We start from the raw sequence: 19,961 nt of genomic DNA, 5'->3' as shown, positions 1-19,961 counted from the left end.
ACGAAATATTAGTTCTAATATTCCTAATGGTTCCCCTGGGGGCTGGGGATAAGAATAGGCCCTCAGTTTGGCTGTACTGGTCATAAGAGGCGACTAAACAGCCACCAGGTAGATGGGACTCATTAGCCTGGGAAGGCAGCTCATCTGAGAGAAGGAAAACTCTGATCCCAAACCTCCACGGCCTTGTGGCTACATCCAGTTATGGAAAAGGCTTCAGGAGTCCACCTCGAGGCAAAATCAGGAGCCGGAGTCCCTGAGGCAGTTCATGGCTGAACACAGTCACGTTCTGGCAACTCCTGCGACGCCGCTGGAACCAACCGTATTGGCCTCTGCCTTTCTATTGGACCATTTGAGCGACGTGGAGAGGGGGGATTTGCTGCATGGGTAACAGCCTATCCTCCATACCTACTTTACCCAGGCTTCGCACACTGGAGAGGACACTCTGTTCCAGAACACTATTCAGAGTGCGATACCATAGTCTTCCGAGACTGAAGGATGCCAACAACATTCCTAATGGAATTGCAACTACTACTGCTACTTCTGCTACAATTGCAAGCAGCCACTCCCCCACCAGTACAAGAGCAGGAGGAGAGTTTTTTTATATTAGACCTCTTACAAGCTGTTCTGCTGTTTCAGTTGCTGCTTGCAAAGAAATGACAACAGAGCTTGCCTTGGCTTGCTTTTAAAGATGAAAGTTTCCTTATTTCTTCATTGGGCTTCACATGCCAAAGAGCTAACAATCCATATTTGGCCTTTAAAATGATTTGCTGGTTTAACCTGGAACATGTGCCTATCTTGTTGAGAGAGGAAGAGAAATGAAGGTCTCTCCTCCCACTCATCACTCTCGCCCCCTCATCTAATTGGAGATTTGATCACTTTATGCCGTATAGGTTGGTGGGGATGAGAGCAGAGGCCCGGGAAGGCGCTTCAAAATCACAGCATAATTCCAGTTTGCTGGTTCCGATTGGTGATTCTGCTTACCTTTTTTTTGTTTGAAGACACCCCAGAGAGATGGGCAGCCTAATTCTACTGAAATTCTCCCATGCCATTGCCATGGGCCCAGTGCCACTTGCGCTGCATCCTGCAGGGGAATTTTGCAACCTGGAGGTCTCCTTGAGGTAAGGGGACATTTTTGTCCCCTTGTTTCAGCAATGGGTCTACTCTGACCTGTGCCTTCTAACTCACTGGCACAAGTCCAAGTGGATCCATGTCATTGGATATATCCCGAGATAGAGGATAGGATATGGTGCAAGCCAGCACTGCTGATTCGGGACCCCCCCCCGGACCATCTGCCCTGCCCCTGCCCTCCTTCCACCCCTCTGCTACTCATTGAGGAGCTTACCTGTTCTGGCACACCAACCTACTAGGTTGGTTTTCTGTGGTTATTTATTTATTTCACATTTTTGTGCTGCCCTTCCTGCAAGAACACAGGGTGGTGTACATGGTTCCACCCCTCCTTTTGTCCTCACAACCCTGTAAAGTAGGTACGGCTGAGAGAGAGAGAGAGAGAGAGAGACTAACTCAAGGTCACCCAGGAAATTTTGTGCTGAACAAGGATTTGAAGCTGAATCTTTCAGGTCTAAGTCCAACACACGAACCACTACAATCTTACACAAGAGCAGACTTAAACACATCCATTTCCCCCATAAAGATCTAAGGAAGACTATTTCCATATGTGCCAATCAGTTCTCAATGGAGTATGGCTGTTGTTTTCTTGATTAGGGGGCAGCAATTTATGAAGCCCTGTCTGGCAGAGATTGCCCCTTTGCACTCCAGAACAGAGCAAAGCCTGGCACTTCCTTTGAAGGCAGGAACATGAAACCACCCACCTGAGTGTGGCCTGTCCCCATCCTGTTGCACATGGAACAAACAGAGCAGCAATCATCACACCTGCCACACAAAAGGAAGATGCAGTCCCTGAAGACAAGGATCACGGTTTTGTTGCTGATCATCTCTGCAGGTATATTCTTTCTCAACAAAGTGTTTATACATTTGGATCTGTTCTTGGCCACCGTCTGGCATACAGGTAGTTGCACTTGGTGAATTTCCATGGGAGAAGGAGCTTAGGTTGCAATCCTAACCACACTTTCCTGAGAGTGAGCCCCATTGAACAAAATAGGACTTACTTCTGAGTAGACCTGGTTAGGATTGTGCCCTTTGTCTTATGCATGGAGATCAGAATTTCTCTCCTAGGTTGGATCCGTTCAATGGGACTGAACTAACTAGGCACAGAAATGAATCTGAGTAACTTCTGCTATTTACTTAAATGTTTGAGTCTGTTGCCTCGCTCTCTTGCCCTTTGATCCTTCTTTTCTTCTTCTCTTCAATCTTCTTCCTACAGGCTAAGAGAACTGACCAGTGATTTTCTGACACCCCCATTCTCTTCCAGGTGCTTCAGGTGAAGAATCTGTGTCCCAGGAGGACCACTTTGCTTCTGTCATGGAAGGAGAACCCGTCCAACTCAAGTGCTCCTATACCGGAATGCTACAAAGCTTGCAGTGGTACAAGCAGTCCCTGGGCAGCCGCATCCAATATATGGCCTCCTTGTTTACTTCCAAAACTGAGTCTCACGGTCATTTTGATATGAGTCTGGACAAAAATGCAAAAAACAGCTCCATATTCCTGAAGAATACCAAGCTGGGTGATTCTGCTGTCTATTTTTGTGCCATGGACCACAGTGTTGCAAGGCTGCACCTGCCCCGTCACAAAACCTCAAGAGATGCCTGTGAGGTGAAACCAAGGCAGCTCCAGGTTCTTATAGGTTCTTGGTCCTTTCTACTGCAGTGCCGTTTCATCCCATGCCATATAAGGGAGGATGCTGCATGAGTCTATCCAGCTGCAAAACATCTGGGGAGACTGGGAGCAGCACTTGGAAGAGAGTGGCCTGCTATTTCAAGGAGAATGCGTCATTCCGTAGAGCTAAGTCATCTCAGCCTGAGGATTGCACTAAAGATCAGGGCATCAGGTTATCTTAGAGATTGCCTACTCCCGTACAATCTGGCTCGTCCTCTCAGGTCATCAGAGAAGGCCTTTTTACAAGTGCCGCCGCCTAAGGAGGTATGTGGGGCGGCGGCAAGAAATAGGGCCTTCTCAGTAGTGGCACCAACGTTGTGGAACTCCCTTCCCCTTGACTTGAGAATGGCTCCCTCTCTTGAGTCCTTTCGGCGAGGCCTGAAGACCTTGTTGTTTAACCAAGCAAACTAACATTATGGCCTTTTTAACATCTTTTATATATCTTTTAGTTGCTTTTTTACAGGCCCGATTCCTCTAAGAACTGCTGTTTTATGCTCTTTTATTCTGACTCTTCTGACTACTGTTTTTATGGGTTCTGCTAATGTGTTTTTTAATATGTTTTTATCTGTGAAATTATGTTTTAATTTGTTTTATATGTTGTTAGCCGCCCTGGGTCCCTTTTTGGGAGAAGGGCGGGATAAAAATAAAGTTTTATTATTATTATTATTATTATTATTATTATTAATAGTTGCACTATTATATATATATATTATATATATATATATATATATATATATATATATATATATATATATATAATATAATATATATTATATAATAGTTGTATAATAATAATAATATGTGAAAAGCTTCCCAGTTCTCTCCCCCCCCCCCCAATTCTGCTGTTCAGCCAGCTAAGGCATCCACCACAAGTGTGCACCATCATGCGGGCGGAGTCCACTTACCCACATGCAGGGAGCGGGTGCTGATCCAGTGTTAGTGTTTGGGAAGGGCCATGAGCACTACCTTAACTCCAGAGCCCTGGTCGATCAGGTGGGTAGACCTGGGATCCCAGTTGAACTTCCATGTCTGTGGCTGAGGTTTGCTGGGTGGGTAGACCTGGGCTCCTGCCTTGACTTGGAGCTCAGATCTACCTGCCTGGTAGACCTTGGCTCCCATTCCAACTGCCTTCTGGAGTTATCTCTTCCAAGTGGGTAGACCTGGGCTCCTGCCTGGACTTGGAGCCCAGATCTACCTGCCTGGTAGACCTTGGCTCCCATTCCAACTGCCTTCTGGAGCTACCTCTTCCAAGTGGGTAAACCTGGGCTCCTGGATAGACGTGATCTTGCTGCTGATGCCCCACCCCCTAGGCATTCCCTTGGCACCCAAGTTCATTCTCCATCCCAGAGGGCACCCCAACCTGCTGGCGCAACAGTTTGGGGGAGGCCACACACCCAAGCTCTCTGGATCCTCCTCTGGCAAGAAGAACTCACCTGTTTCCTCAGCATTCAGCACAGCACAATGAACTGGACATTGATATTTGATCTAATCTAACTGATATATAAGTCCATGTATTATATGCCATACGCTAAATAAATAATAAATAAAGCACAGCTCTCTCTGTTGCTCCCTCTAGTGGCTGTGGAGGGAATGCTGGGCTTCTGAGCATTCCATGTACCGGCCACTATAAGAAGCAGCAGTGGTGGCGACTGCAATGCTGGAAGCCCACTGAGAAGGGTCAGCCCTCCAGTCCTTGCCTCTTACCTCTCTAGCATCCAGCCTTCCTCAAATGCAGCAGTTTTCAACTGGTGGGCTGTGGCACATTGGCGTGCCATGAGAAGTCCGCAGGTGTGTCACGGAAGTTTGGAGCACAGTGGTTGAAAATTGCTGAAAAAACTCTTCCGGGTTCTGCAGCAGAGGGACAGACAATTTGTTCCTACAGACATTTGCCCTAGAAATACAGCTGCAGAACCTAGGCGAGTCTCCTGGAAGCCTGAAGTGACATCATAAGAGAATACCATAGAGGTCAGTCTGCTGTGGAAAGAAAGAAAGAAAGAAAGAAAGAAAGAAAGAAAGAAAGAAAGAAAGAAAGAAAGAAAGAAAGAAAGAAAGAAAGAAAGAACTGGGGAATAAATAACAGGAACTAGCATTTTATTATCACCAATATCATGTCTGCTTTTCTCCACTAGAGGGCACTAGAGACTATTTATTTATTTATTTTTCACCATCCTTCCTCCAACTCAGGACGGTTTACACAGCTGCTCCTCCCCGCTTTCTTGTCCTCACAACAACCCTGTGAGGCTGAGTGAAAGTGACTGGCCCAAGGTCACCCAGGAAGCTTTGTGGCTGAGGGGGGACTTGAACCTGGATCATCCAGGTCTAAGTCCACCTCCCAAACCACTACACCACCCTGGCTCTCATGCCTTGACTATTCCTTGAAGACTACTTAATCAGCATTCGTTTCTCTGTCTCTGCCTCAATCAATCCATGAACAATACATATTCTTAGTCATAGTAGCAATACTGCAGCTACAATGAATAGTAATAGTTACATCATAACCCCTGGCGGGTCCACCATCAATAATAAAAGCAGCGATAATGGTATAATAATACGTAGTATATAAAGTTGAAGTCTTACCAGTGGTATTGCTAAACGAAAGAGGTATGCTGGGTACAAAAGTTCTCAAAGGAGCTGGCCCCATGAGATAAGTGGTTTGCCCAAGGCCAGCCAGTGAATCGGTGGCAGAGCTGAAATTAAAAGACTCTATGGAAAATAACCTTTGATTCTCCTTAGTTCCCGTGCATTTTGATGTTAGTTTTGATGTATGACTTTTGCTTCCTGAGATCTGTGGTTGGGATTTGGCAAGCCATCCGTCATTGCTTCCTTTTAGGGCCAATGCACATATTCAGGAAAAGGATGTGGTCTAGCTCTCCTGGGACAAACCATTTTAGAACGCAGGTAGTGGACGACCCTTCTGCCTGCGGAAAGCCTGCACCTCAGACAGAAATGTCTATCATTTTGTCTGTTAGTTTTCCAAAAAATTGGGAGTATTTATGGCGGGGGGGGGGGATGTGCTAGCCCTGTTATTTACTGAGGCTTTCTGGATGAACACATAACACAGGGTCTTCTGCATGGCAGGCCCCCACACTGTAGAATTCCCTCCCCCAGGGTGTTCCTGGTTCTCCTTCTCTCCTACCTCTCCAAATAAATAAATAAATAAATAAATAAATAAATAAATAAATAAATAACCCTTACAAATCACCTTTTGGTGGATCAGTGGAGGTTGCAGGGATATATATATATATCCCCACCTTATGGTCATGCCATATATATATATATAAAAGTGGGGCGATCTGTGAAGTGGGGCAATCTGAGGAGGGCTGCCCCACACACTTTCTCCAGAAAAGAATGTCATTTCAAAGTTGAGCTTGAGGTTGTCCCTCCGATGCAGGAGCAGAACAAAGACTGCCGTACCCTTTCAACCTAAGAAACCAGAAACACGAAACCACCCTTATGATTTGTGGTCTGTAGGATGGCTCTGTGGGGTGTGAGACTCACTGAGATGCTTTTTGGCCGTAGCTACAGGTATCTCCTCCTGGCCCTACCTTTAATGGAGTTGGGTTCCTGAGCGTGCTTTTATCTCATCAGATTATGGCTCTTGGTTGACTCTACCCTCCTCCATTATTCCTTTGCCTCTTCCTTGCTAATTTGTCTCTCTCTGCTTCCTGTTCATTCTGAAAATTGAGACCACCAACTGAGACACCTCATGATCGTCTCCTTCTCCTTCCAGGAGTTCCAGGCCAAGATGCGGTGACCCAGAAGGACAAATTTGTTTCTGCCAAGGAGGGTGAACCCATCCAATTGAACTGCTCCTACACTGGAAGTGAATACAGCTTGCAGTGGTACAAGCAGCGCCTGGACGGCCAACTGCAATTTATAGAGCTTTTGTTTCAAACAGGGACGAAATCTGGTGACCATTTCTCTATGACCCTAGACAAAGAGAAGAAGTCCACCTTCTTATATCTGAATAGCGCCCGGCTTGAGGATTCTGCTGTCTACTTCTGTGCTCTGAGTCACAGTGTTACAAGACTGCACCTGGCCTGTTATGAAACACACTGTGGAAACCCACAATCTTCAACTGAAGTCCTGTTTTCACGACTTAACCAGGAAGAGTGCAGAGGACAGATCTATGCATGTTTCCTTGACGGTCTGTATGGAGTGAACACTTAAACCTATACGTGGCTCGGGTTCTCTGCCTGCAACTGGGAATTCTCAGCTTCCATTGACTCCACACAAACTCACCTATGGCCACTTATGGTGCACTCATGGAGCCCCTGAAGTGGCCACCATCGCATTCACTCATGCATTCCTCCCACCTCCTGTTTGTGGCCCTCCTTCCTCACTTGTTCCAGCTCTTCTCCAGTAGCCGGCGTTGGGCTTGGTGCTCCACCACTCCACACACGTGGTGGTGCTCTGGGGCTCCCAGAGACTCTGCACATGTGCTGGCGGGGCTTCCCAACACTTCTTTTAGGAGTGTGAAGGACTCCAGAGACAACATTTTGTCAGAGTGCGCAGGTTAGAAAGAAAATACCAGCACTCCAGGTCACTGGTCCTTGTAGTTCAAATCCTGACACGTTTGATAACCATCTCTGTAGAACAATCAAGTTGCCCAATTGCACATTTCCCTACACTACTCTTCCAAGACATCTGAATAACACAGTATGCGTAGCAGGAATATCAAGGTTATAAACCTCTATGGGCCCAATACTATCCAATTTTCCAGGGCTGGTACAACTGTACCAATGGGGCATGCACTGCATCCTGTGATGGGGGGGGGGGTCATAGAGGTCATAGATGTGCAGTCATAGAGGCCTCCCCAAGGTATGTAACTTTTGTTCCCTTACCTTGGGGCTGCATTGCGGCTGCACTGGTGCTGGAAATTTGGATAGGATTGGGCCCTCAGTCTGCAATCTATTTAGAAAAAAAGAAAATGCATCAGATCCTTTTCTCCCCTTCCTCACCAGCAATAGGACAGAATAGAATACAGCTGTCCATCGCTTAACAACGGTTCGCTTAATGACGGACCTCATATATGACAGTGATCAAAGCACAATAAAGATGCTCTTAATGAGGCAATCAAGGCTGCAATCCTAACCTCACTTTCCTGGGAGTAAGTTCCAATGAACAAAATAGGACTTACTTCTGAGTAGACCTGGTTAGGATTGTGCCCTGAGTCTCCCATAGCCTGCAGCAGGGTGTAGAGCCTCTTAAGAACAAGAACATAAGAACAGCCCCACTGGATCAGGCCATAGGCCCATCTAGTCCAGCTTCCTGTACCTCACAGCGGCCCACCTAATGCCCCAGGGAGCACACCAGATAACAAGAGACCTCATCCTGGTGCCCTCCCTTGCATCTGGCATTCTGACATAGCCCATTTCTAAAATCAGGAGGTTGCGCATACACATCATGGCTTGTACCCCGTAATGGATTTTTCCTCCAGAAACTTGTCCAATCCCCTTTTAAAGGCGTCTAGGGTAGACGCCATCACCACATCCTGTGGCAAGGAGTTCCACAGACCAACCACACGCTGAGTAAAGAAATATTTTCTTTTGTCTGTCCTAACCCGCCCAACACTCAATTTTAGTGGACGTTCCCTGGTTCTGGTGTTATGTGAGAGTGTAAGGAGCATCTCCCTATCCACTCTGTCCATCCCCTGCATAATTTTGTATGTCTCAATCATGTCCCCCCTCAAGCGTCTCTTTTCTAGGCTGAAGAGGCCCAAACGCCATAGCCTTTCCTCATAAGGAAGGTGCCCCAGCCCCGTAATCATCTTAGTCGCTCTCTTTTGCACCTTTTCCATTTCCACTATGTCTTTTTTGAGATGCGGCAACCAGAACTGGACACAATACTCCAGGTGTGGCCTTACTATCGATTTGTACAACGGCATTATAATACCGAGCTCTTAATGCAATGGCATTATATTACCGAGCTCTTAATGCAAAGAAGGGGCAATCTATCTCCAGTAGCCTGTACAGCCAGCTAGTGTCTGGCAGGGAGTGTCCATTTACACAACAAAGGCAATAGATTGGACTGAATGTTCACTTAGGGCGCAATTCTATCCTGCGCTGGAACAGGCAAGCCAAGAGGCTTGTGCTGTATCCAGTGCGGGATAGGGGCCCAAAGCGGCTCAGCTAGACGTAAGGGGAAACTTTTCCCCTTACCTCCGGGTAAGGAACGCTGGCCCCTATGGGTCTCCTCGGATTTGTGCCACCTCCTGAGTAGCTTGAAGCCACTCTGAGCTCCCCAGGAATGGGGGCTGGGATCCCAGCCCCACCTCCCACTCCCCACCCCTCCAGGAAAACTGCCATTCGAAGCGGCACCAGCCTCCTGGACGCTACTTCTGGCAGCGTGAAAAGCTCCAATGGAGCCTTTCGATGACATCATCACAATTCCAGTTTGGGGGGTGGCAGATGGGGGGCAGCCCCTTGCACAAAAAGCACCAGAACCACCACTGCTTCTTACTGAGAAAAGAACGGCTAAATGAGGGTCATACTGCAATCTTATATCTATCTTCCCCACCCCTTCCTCTCTCTTCTTCTCAGTAGTGAGAAGAGGCAAGCAGCTCATTGGCTGCTCAATCTACTACATCATTACGTACAGAGAAGGCTCCTTGTAGGCTTGATGTTTCCTGAGCTGAGCAACTCAGCATCACCCATCAGTTTGGGCTTCCACAGAACTACTCCAGGGCAGTGATGGAGATACCACAGTGGAATCTGCTGGTACTGCTGCCAATATTTCTCAGTGGTAGGTGATAAGACTTGTTTGCCTTTTGTCATTTTTTAACCCCCTGTCACTGTAAGATGTCTCATGTTTTAAGGGGTCTCACTGTTTTAAGGGGTCACCCTGATCCAATGTTATTATAGTTCTTCAGAATATAATGGATTTTTCCAAAGAAAAGGAAGGTCAACCCACTGATTTATATCTGATCCAAGGCTGTCTGTCTGTCAGTCTGTCAGTCTGTCTGTCTGTCTGTGTATGTGTGTATATTCAAAGAGTTCTTTAAATGTACCACTGTTACTCAATCCTATGTCATTCCCACACAGGGGTCAGATGTCAGGTGACGGTGGAGCAGAATCCTTTGGAAAGCACCACAGAAGGACAAAATTCCACCATCACCTGCCAGTACAAAACAATCAATTTCTACAGCCTGCACTGGTACAGACAATACCCGGGGGAGAGACCTGCATTCCTGCTGCTCCTGGCTGGCAAGGAGGACAGCAAGAACAAGGGGCCCAACTTCAGCGCAGAGCACGATCGAGAGAAGCAGACGAGCAATTTGCACATCAGGGGTGTCCAGCTCCAAGACGCTGCCACCTATTTCTGTGCTGTAGATACACAGTCAGGAAACTGCACGGGCAGGCTGTGCAAAAACAGTGGCAGACTACAGAGAACTACAGGCTCTAGTTGTGTCTCTCCATTGAGTTTTTGGTAAATAATATCTGTTCACTGACTTTTTGGAAAAGGAATCCAGTGCTCTGAGCCTCCCCTGGGCTATTTAAATGCAGTTTTCCCTGCCAGCTATAATTTTGTGCTTTCCTTTGTGTTCTGAGTTGGTAATGTATACTGTGTGTTCATCTTCTATAGTTAAATGCTTTGAAATATTCTCAAGTATTTTTTAAAGAACCACCAAGTCTATTGTTGCTGTCATATCATTTAAAAATTTTTCTATCCAAAGTACATTTTCCATTCACAAATAAATGTTTAAATAAACACTGTGATTCAGTAAACCCATACATAGGATTTCCCTTTACAAATAAACAAGCCAGCATGAACATACATGTGCCCTTGGCTTATAAGCACCCTCAATTTTCAACATCTCAGGAAACAATCCTAGACACACTCTCTTGGCAGCAAGCTCCATTGAACGCAATGAGACATGCTTCTGAGTAGACATGCACAGCATTTTGCTGTCAGTTCATATTTCTGGTCGTGTCAGCAGCAATCACTAAATAAAACCTCAATAATTTAGAGTAGATCTTTCTGTCCACACCAAGCTCTGACTTGTCCCTTGGGGAAAATACCGCCCCCCCCAGAGGGAACAAATGAATTATCATTTTATTTTTATTTTATTAATTTATACCCCGCCTTTTTGCCCAACAGGCAATTATAAAATTAAAATTTTATAATTATAAAATTATAAATTATAAAAAGAAGTGTTGGGTGATGGATCATGGCTTCTCTGTGTCACACATAGTTGTTGGCATCCTTCAGTCTCGGAAGACTATGGTGTCACGCTCTGAATGGCAGTTCTGGAACAGTGTCCTCTCCAGTGCGCGAAGCCTGGGTAAAGTAGGTATGGAGGATAGGCTGTTACCCATGCAGCAAATCCCCCCTCTCCACATTGCTGGAATGATCTAATGGAAAGGCAGAGGCCAATACGGTTGGTTCCAGTGGCGTCGCAGGAGTTGCCAGAACGTGACTGTGTTCAGCCATGAACTGCCTCAGGGACTCGGCTCTGGATTTTGCCTCGAGGTTGACTCCTGAAGCCTTTTCCAGAACTGGATGTAGCCACAAGGCAGTGGAGGTTTGGGATCAGAGTTTTCCTTCTCTCAGATGAGCTGCCTTCCCTGGCTGACGAGTCCCATCTACCCGGTGGCTGTTTAGTCGCCTCTTACGACAAGTACAGCCAAACTGAGGGCCTATTCTTATCCCCAGCCCCCAGGGGTTCACACATAGTAGAGCCCCTTTTTCCCCTGTGCTATTCTTGCACTTTCCACTAGAGGGCACAAAAGACTATTCCTTCACAACTGAGTACTGTGGATTTTACCATTTGAAGCTGTCCAGTGCAGATAAGAACATAAGAACAGCCCCAATGAATCAGGCCATAGGCCCATCTAGTCTAGCTTCCTGTATCTCACAGCGGCCCACCAAATGCCCCAGGGAGCACACCTGATAACCTGCATCCTGGTGCCCTCCCTTGCATCTGGCATTCTGACATAGCCCATTTCTAAAATCAGGAGGTTGTACATGCACATCATGGCTTGTAACCCATAATGGATTTTTCCTCCAGAAACTTGTCCAATCCCCTTTAAAAGGCATCCAGGCCAAATGCCATCACCACATCCTGTGGCAAGGAGTTCCATAAACCAACCACACGCTCAATAAAGAAATATTTTCTTTTGTCTGTTCTAACTCTCCCAACACTCAATTTTAGTGGATGTCCCCTGGTTCTGGTGTTATGTGAGAGTATAAAGAGCATCTATCACACGAAAAAGGAAGGAAGACCTCGCATTGATACCAGCAAGACCCGGGATCAGAGAAAAGTGGAGGAATTTGCACAAGCGCTTGAGGAATCTCTTCCAGGCCCGGCCGACGCAAACGCATCCAACAGATGGGAACATTTCAAGAATACCGTTTACAACACCGCCTTGTCCATATTCGGCAAGAAGACCAACAAGGCGGCAGACTGGTTTGAAGCCCACTCTGAGGAGTTGACACCAGTCATTGAGGAAAAGAGGAGAGCTCAAGCAGCATACAAGGCCTGTCCCAGTGAGCGCAACCTGCAGGTTCTCTGAACTGCTCGCAGCAAAGTCCAACAGACTGCCAGGAGATGTGCTAATGACTACTGGCTCCAGCTCTGTTCCGAGATACAGATAGCAGCTGACACGGGCAACATCAAGGGGATGTATGATGGTATCAAGCAGGCCCTAGGTCCAACACAGAAGAAAATTGCCCCTCTGAAGTCTGCCACAGGCGAGGTCATCCAGGATCGGGCGCTGCAGATGGAACGCTGGGTGCAGCACTACTCTGAGCTATATTCCAGAGAAAATGTAGTCACCGAAGAAGCACTGAACAACATTGGGTGCCTGCCTGTACTGGAAGAGCTTGACAGTGAACCAACCCTAGAAGAACTTCACGTGGCCCTGGACTCCCTTGCCTTTGGCAAGGCACCTGGAAAAGACAGCATCCCTGCTGAAGTCCTAAAATGCTGCAAAGAGATCATCGTCACTGAGCTGCATGAAATCCTCTGTCTCTGCTGGAGAGAAGGTGGAGTACCTCAAGACATGAGGGATGCAAACATCATCACGCTGTACAAGAACAAAGGTGACAGGGGTGACTGCAACAACTACCGCGGCATCTCTCTCCTTAGCGTTGTAGAAAAGCTGTTTGCCCAAGTTGTACTAAAGAGGCTCCAGGTACTTGCAGAGAGCGTCTATCCAGAATCGCAGTGTGGATTCCGAGCCAACAGGTCCACCACAGCGTCTTGTATTGGCAACCTTCAGTCTCGAAAGACTATGGTATCGCGCTCTGAAAGGTGGTTCTGGCACAGCGTCTAGTGTGGCTGAAAAGGCCAATCCGGGAGTGACAATCCCTTCCACACCGGGAGCAAGTGCAGTTTGTCCCTGGTCTGTCTCCCTGGCTATGGGCCTTCCTTCTTTGCCTCTTAGCCTCAGACTGTTGGCAAAGTGTCTCTTCAAACTGGGAAAGGCCATGCTGCACAGCCTGCCTCCAAGCGGGCCGCTCAGAGGCCAGGGTTTCCCACTTGTTGAGGTCCATCCCTAAGGCCTTCAGATCCCTCTTGCAGATGTCCTTGTATCGCAGCTGTGGTCTACCTGTAGGGCACTTTCCTTGCACGAGTTCTCCATAGAGGAGATCCTTTGGGATCCGGCCATCATCCATTCTCACGACATGACCAAGCCAACGCAGGCGTCTCTGTTTCAGCAGTGAATACATGCTAGGGATTCCAGCACGTTCCAGGACTGTGTTGTTTGGAACTTTGTCCTGCCAGGTGATGCCGAGGATGCATCGGAGGCAGCGCATGTGGAACGCGCTCAGTTTCCTCTCCTGTTGTGAGCGAAGAGTCCATGACTCGCTGCAGTACAGAAGTGTACTCAGGACGCAAGCTCTGTAGACCTGGATCTTGGTATGTTCCGTCAGCTTCTTGTTGGACCAGACTCTCTTTGTGAGTCTGGAAAACGTGGTAGCTGCTTTACCGATGCGCTTGTTTAGCTCGGTATCGAGAGAATGAGTGTCGGAGATCGTTGAGCCAAGGTACACAAAGTCATGGACAACCTCCAGTTCATGCTCAGAGATTGTAATGCAGGGAGGTGAGTCCACATCCTGAACCATGACCTGTGTTTTCTTCAGGCTGATTGTCAGTCCAAAATCTTGGCAGGCCTTGCTAAAACGATCCATGAGCTGCTGGAGATCTTTGGCAGAGTGGGTAGTGACAGCTGCATCGTCGGCAAAGAGGAAGTCACGCAGACATTTCAGCTGGACTTTGGATTTTGCTCTCAGTCTGGAGAGGTTGAAGAGCTTTCCGTCTGATCTGGTCCGGAGATAGATGCCTTCTGTTGCAGTTCCAAAGGCCTGCTTCAGCAGGACAGCAAAGAAAATCCCAAACAAGGTTGGTGCAAGAACACAGCCCTGCTTCACTCCGCTTCGGATGTCAAAAGGGTCTGATGTGGAGCCATCGAAGACAACAGTGCCCTTCATGTCCTTGTGGAAAGATCTGATGATGCTGAGGAGCCTGGGTGAACATCCAGTCTTGGGGAGAATCTTGAAGAGGCCGTCTCTGCTGACCAGGTCGAAAGCCTTTGTGAGATCTATGAAGGCTATAAAGAGTGGCTGTCGTTGTTCCCTGCATTTCTCCTGCAGTTGTCTAAGGGAGAATACCATATCAGTGGTGGACCTGTTGGCTCGGAATCCACACTGCGATTCTGGATAGACGCTCTCTGCAAGTACCTGGAGCCTCTTTAGTACAACTCGGGCAAACAGCTTTCCTACAACGCTAAGGAGAGAGATGCCGCGGTAGTTGTTGCAGTCACCCCTGTCACCTTTGTTCTTGTACAGCGTGATGATGTTTGCATCCCTCATGTCTTGAGGTACTCCACCTTCTCTCCAGCAGAGACAGAGGATTTCATGCAGCTCAGTGACGATGATCTCTTTGCAGCATTTTAGGACTTCAGCAGGGATGCTGTCTTTTCCAGGTGCCTTGCCAAAGGCAAGGGAGTCCAGGGCCACGTGAAGTTCTTCTAGGGTTGGTTCACTGTCAAGCTCTTCCAGCACAGGCAGGCACTCAATGTTGTTCAGTGCTTCTTCGGTGACTACATTTTCTCTGGAATATAGCTCAGAGTAGTGCTGCACCCAGCGTTCCATCTGCTGCGCCCGATCCTGGATGACCTCGCCTGTGGCAGACTTCAGAGGGGCAATTTTCTTCTGTGTTGGACCTAGGGCCTGCTTGATACCATCATACATCCCCTTGATGTTGCCCGTGTCAGCTGCTATCTGTATCTCGGAACAGAGCTGGAGCCAGTAGTCGTTAGCACATCTCCTGGCAGTCTGTTGGACTTTGCTGCGAGCAGTTCGGAGGACCTGCAGGTTGCGCTCACTGGGACAGGCCTTGTATGCTGCTTGAGCTCTCCTCTTTTCCTCAATGACTGGTGTCAACTCCTCAGAGTGGGCTTCAAACCAGTCTGCCGCCTTGTTGGTCTTCTTGCCGAATATGGACAAGGCGGTGTTGTAAACGGTATTCTTGAAATGTTCCCATCTGTTGGATGCGTTTGCGTCGGCCGGGCCTGGAAGAGATTCCTCAAGCGCTTGTGCAAATTCCTCCACTTTTCTCTGATCCCGGGTCTTGCTGGTATCAATGCGAGGTCTTCCTTCCTTTTTTGAGTGATACAGTCGCTTTGTTTGCAGTTTCACTCTGCTGCACACCAGGGAGTGGTCAGTGTCGCAGGCAGCACCATGATAACTGCGTGTGATCTTGATGCTGGGAAGGCTGGAGCGTCTGGTGAGGATCAGGTCGAGCTGGTGCCAGTGCTTTGATCTTGGATGTCTCCAAGAGACTCTATGTTGGGGCTTTGTGTTGAAGAACGTGTTGCTGACACAGAGACCGTGATGACAGCAAAACTCTAGCAGGCGTTGGCCATTTTCGTTCATCCTCCCAGTGCCAAACTGACCTAAGCAAGTGGGCCATGAACTGTTATCAGCACCAACTCTAGCATTGAAATCGCCGAGGATGAACAATGGCTCTTTTACAGGGATTTTCTTGACAGTGGTGGCCAGGTCATCATAGAATTTGTCTTTGGCTTCTGCTGGAGACGACAGAGTCGGTGCATAAGCACTGATGAGAGTGATAGGTCCTGCTGATGACTGGAGCTGCAGGGACAAAATTCTTTCACTTCCCACAGTAGGTGGGATGATGGATTTCAGCAGGGTATTTCTGACCGCAAAGCCAACGCCATGTTCCCTGGTTTCGTTTGGTGGTTTTCCCTGCCAGAAAAATGAGAAATTTCTCTCCTTGACAGATCCGGAATCTGGCAGCCTAGTCTCTTGAAGGGCGACGATGTCCATCTGCAGTCTGCTCAGCTCCATGTCGATGACAGCTGTTTTGCGTGCGTCGTCTATTTCTTGCAGGTCATCAGAGAAGCCAGGTGTCATTGTCCTAACGTTCCAGGTGCCCAGCTTTAGGGCAGTAGTTTTCTGTTTTCTGTTGCATGGTGCAGAGTTGTCGATCCGCTTGTCGGTTTTCACCCTAAACCCCACGCACCCCATGAGGTTAACGGACCGTGGCGAGGCAACACCTTACTGGCTGGGGACTGCCCAGTTTAAGGCGGGCGGTAGCTGCCCAATGAGATGCAATGATCTCTCCCACCGTCAGAAGCAGCCCCTGGCGTCATGCTCTACGCCAATTGAGCAAAGACTTATAACCGGTAAACTGCTGCTTCCCGTGTTGTGCCGACGCCGTATGGCGAAGTTGGAGTGTCCTCTCCAGTGCGCGAAGCCTGGGTAAAGAAGGTATGGAGGATAGGCTGTTACCCATGCAGCAAATCCCCCCTCTCCACGTCGCTGGAATGGTCCAAAGGAAAGGCAGAAGCCAATACGGTTGGTTCCAGCGGTGTCGCAGGAGTTGCCAGAACGTGACTGTGTTCAGCCATGAACTGCCTAAGGGACTCTGGCTCCTGATTTTGCCTCGAGGTTGACTCCTGAAGCCTTTTCCAGAACTGGATGTAGCCACAAGGCAGTGGAGGTTTGAGGTCAGAGTTTCCTTCTCTTAGATGAGCTGCCTTCCTAGGCTAATGAGTCCCATCTACCCGGTGGCTGTTTAGTCGCCTCTTACGACAAGTACAGCCAAACTGAGGGCCTATTCTTAGCCCCAGCCCCCAGGGGACATGAGTATGTACACTTTTGGATAACCACATATGCCAAATAAAAGCCCTTCATTGAGACTTCCCCATGTTTTTTGAAAAGCAATGATCTATCACTCTAGCACAGGGGTGTCCAAACATTTTTGCAGGAGGGCCACATCATCTCTCTCACACTGTGTCAGGGGCCTGGAGAAAAAAAGAATTAATTTACATTTAAAATTTGAATAAATGTACATAAATGAATTTATTAGAGATGGAAATTATATGGATGAATGAAGGTCTTGCAGACCACAGCTGCGATACAAGGACATCTGCAAGCCTTAGGAGTGGACCTCAACAGGTGGGAAACCCTGGCCTCTGAGCAGCCCGCTTAGAGGCAGGCTGTGCAGCATGGCCTTTCCCAGTTTGAAGAGACACTTGGCCAACAGTCTGAGGCAAAGAGGCAAAGAAGGAAGGCCCACAGTCAGGGAGACAGACCAGGGACACACTACACTTGCTCCCAGTGTGGAGGGGATTGTCACTCCCGAATCGGCCTTTTCAGCCACACTAGACGCTATGCCAGAACCACCATCCAGAGCGCAATACCATAGTCTTCCAAGACTGAAGGTTGCCAACAGGTACAGTAGCTCAGGGCCTATAAAAGGCCTTGCACAAAGCAAGGCCAGCCTTTCCTTCACTGGCACTGCTGCATCACAGACGTGAAACAGCAAGTAGTGGAGGGAACCCTCATTCCACAGCTCAGGTGAGAGGTCGAGCAGTCCTCATGCTGAGAGCAGTTGGGCCAGCAAGGGCTCCAGCAATTCTCTGGAGGGCCAGAGGCTCACTGGAGACTGGGGCCTTCCCGCGGGCCGGATTGGGAGCCCCCAAGGGCTGTAAGTGGCCCTCAGGCCAGGGTTTGGGCACCCCTGCTCTAGCAAATGACAACCGACAATCACTTCTTCAATTATCACGATAATGATAATACCTGTATTATCACAAATTTGAACATTGGAGAGGAGTGTGTTTGTGTTGCTTCGCATATCTCCAAATGTGGAGTCTATTTATTGTAGCCTTTACTCATGCTCAAAGCTCAGTATGAACACTGTACAATAAACAGGCTCCATCCTGGAGGTTGTATAAAGCAACAGTTCAAGTACAGGCACACCCCGGTATCCACGGATTCGGTATCCGCTGTTTCAGTTATCTGTGTATACCGGGAACGCCCTTTTAAAAGATAAAGTGAAGGGTAATGTTAAAAATAGTGTTTATCATCTCTCAGTTACTGCACAGAAATTGGTGGTGACAAATAATTGTTGCCTTCCAATAAAAGGTCAGCCACTATAGACAACAGGCTCCTCACATGTATGCAGCGACTGTACGATTCAATTATAAGGCTCAATTAACACACTATTGTTGCATCACTGGAACTGCTTTGGTCTGTGCCACACCGATAGTGTCTGTAAAGAGGAACTACATGGGCTGGGTAAACAACATCACTGGATCAGTGTTGCCATGGAGAAAGAATCACGTCATTTACCTATGTGAAGCCTTCCCTGCAGATGTTACCAGTACAACATGGGACCAGACAACAGAAGGATATGGTGAACATATGAAATGAATCTAAGTGGCTCCACAGGATACTGTGTCATCACCAGCACAGTAAGATGATTCAGACTTTAAAAAATAAAAAATAAAAAAGCCTAATGAGACAAGCACATTTTAAATATTTAAGAAGCTGAAAGTCTTTTTGTGCTACAGTTTTTAAATGGCAGCAAGTAACCCTGTTTATCCCCAAATTCAGGATGCAAAGACAAAAAGTCATTAAACCAAATTTTTAATTTTAGTTCGTTTTTAGAACTAACAGCATAAACTAAAACTAAAAGGTTTTCCTCTTGTAAAATTAGCACTCTTGTAAAATTAACAGGTCCACCACTGATATGGTATTCTCCCTTAGACAACTGCAGGAGAAATGCAGGGAACAACGACAGCCACTCTTTATAGCCTTCATAGATCTCACAAAGGCTTTCGACCTGGTCAGCAGAGACGGCCTCTTCAAGATTCTCCCCAAGATTGGATGTCCACCCAGGCTCCTCAGCATCATCAGATCCTTCCACAAGGACATGAAGGGCACTGTTGTCTTCGATGGCTCCACATCAGACCCTTTTGACATCCGAAGCGGAGTGAAGCAGGGCTGTGTTCTTGCACCAACCTTGTTTGGGATTTTCTTTGCTGTCCTGCTGAAGCAGGCCTTTGGAACTGCAACAGAAGGCATCTATCTCCGGACCAGATCAGACGGAAAGCTCTTCAACCTCTCCAGACTGAGAGCAAAATCCAAAGTCCAGCTGAAATGTCTGCGTGACTTCCTCTTTGCCGACGATGCAGCTGTCACTACCCACTCTGCCAAAGATCTCCAGCAGCTCATGGATCGTTTTAGCAAGGCCTGCCAAGATTTTGGACTGACAATCAGCCTGAAGAAAACACAGGTCATGGTTCAGGATGTGGACTCACCTCCCTGCATTACAATCTCTGAGCATGAACTGGAGGTTGTCCATGACTTTGTGTACCTTGGCTCAACAATCTCCGACACTCATTCTCTCGATACTGAGCTAAACAAGCGCATCGGTAAAGCAGCTACCACGTTTTCCAGACTCACAAAGAGAGTCTGGTCCAACAAGAAGGTGACGGAACATACCAAGATCCAGGTCTACAGAGCTTGCGTCCTGAGTACACTTCTGTACTGCAGCGAGTCATGGACTCTTCGCTCACAACAGGAGAGGAAACTGAGCGCGTTCCACATGCGCTGCCTCCGACGCATCCTCGGCATCACCTGGCAGGACAAAGTTCCAAACAACACAGTCCTGGAACGTGCTGGAATCCCTAGCATGTATTCACTGCTGAAACAGAGACGCCTGGGTTGGCTTGGTCATGTCGTGAGAATGGATGATGGCCGGATCCCAAAGGATCTCCTCTATGGAGAACTCGTGCAAGGAAAGCGCCCTACAGGTAGACCACAGCTGCGATACAAGGACATCTGCAAGAGGGATCTGAAGGCCTTAGGGATGGACCTCAACAAGTGGGAAACCCTGGCCTCTGAGCGGC

Source organism: Tiliqua scincoides, chromosome 5, assembly GCF_035046505.1.
Source record: "Tiliqua scincoides isolate rTilSci1 chromosome 5, rTilSci1.hap2, whole genome shotgun sequence".
In the NCBI taxonomy this organism is placed as follows: domain Eukaryota; kingdom Metazoa; phylum Chordata; class Lepidosauria; order Squamata; family Scincidae; genus Tiliqua; species Tiliqua scincoides.
This window is presented reverse-complemented; position numbering follows the sequence as displayed.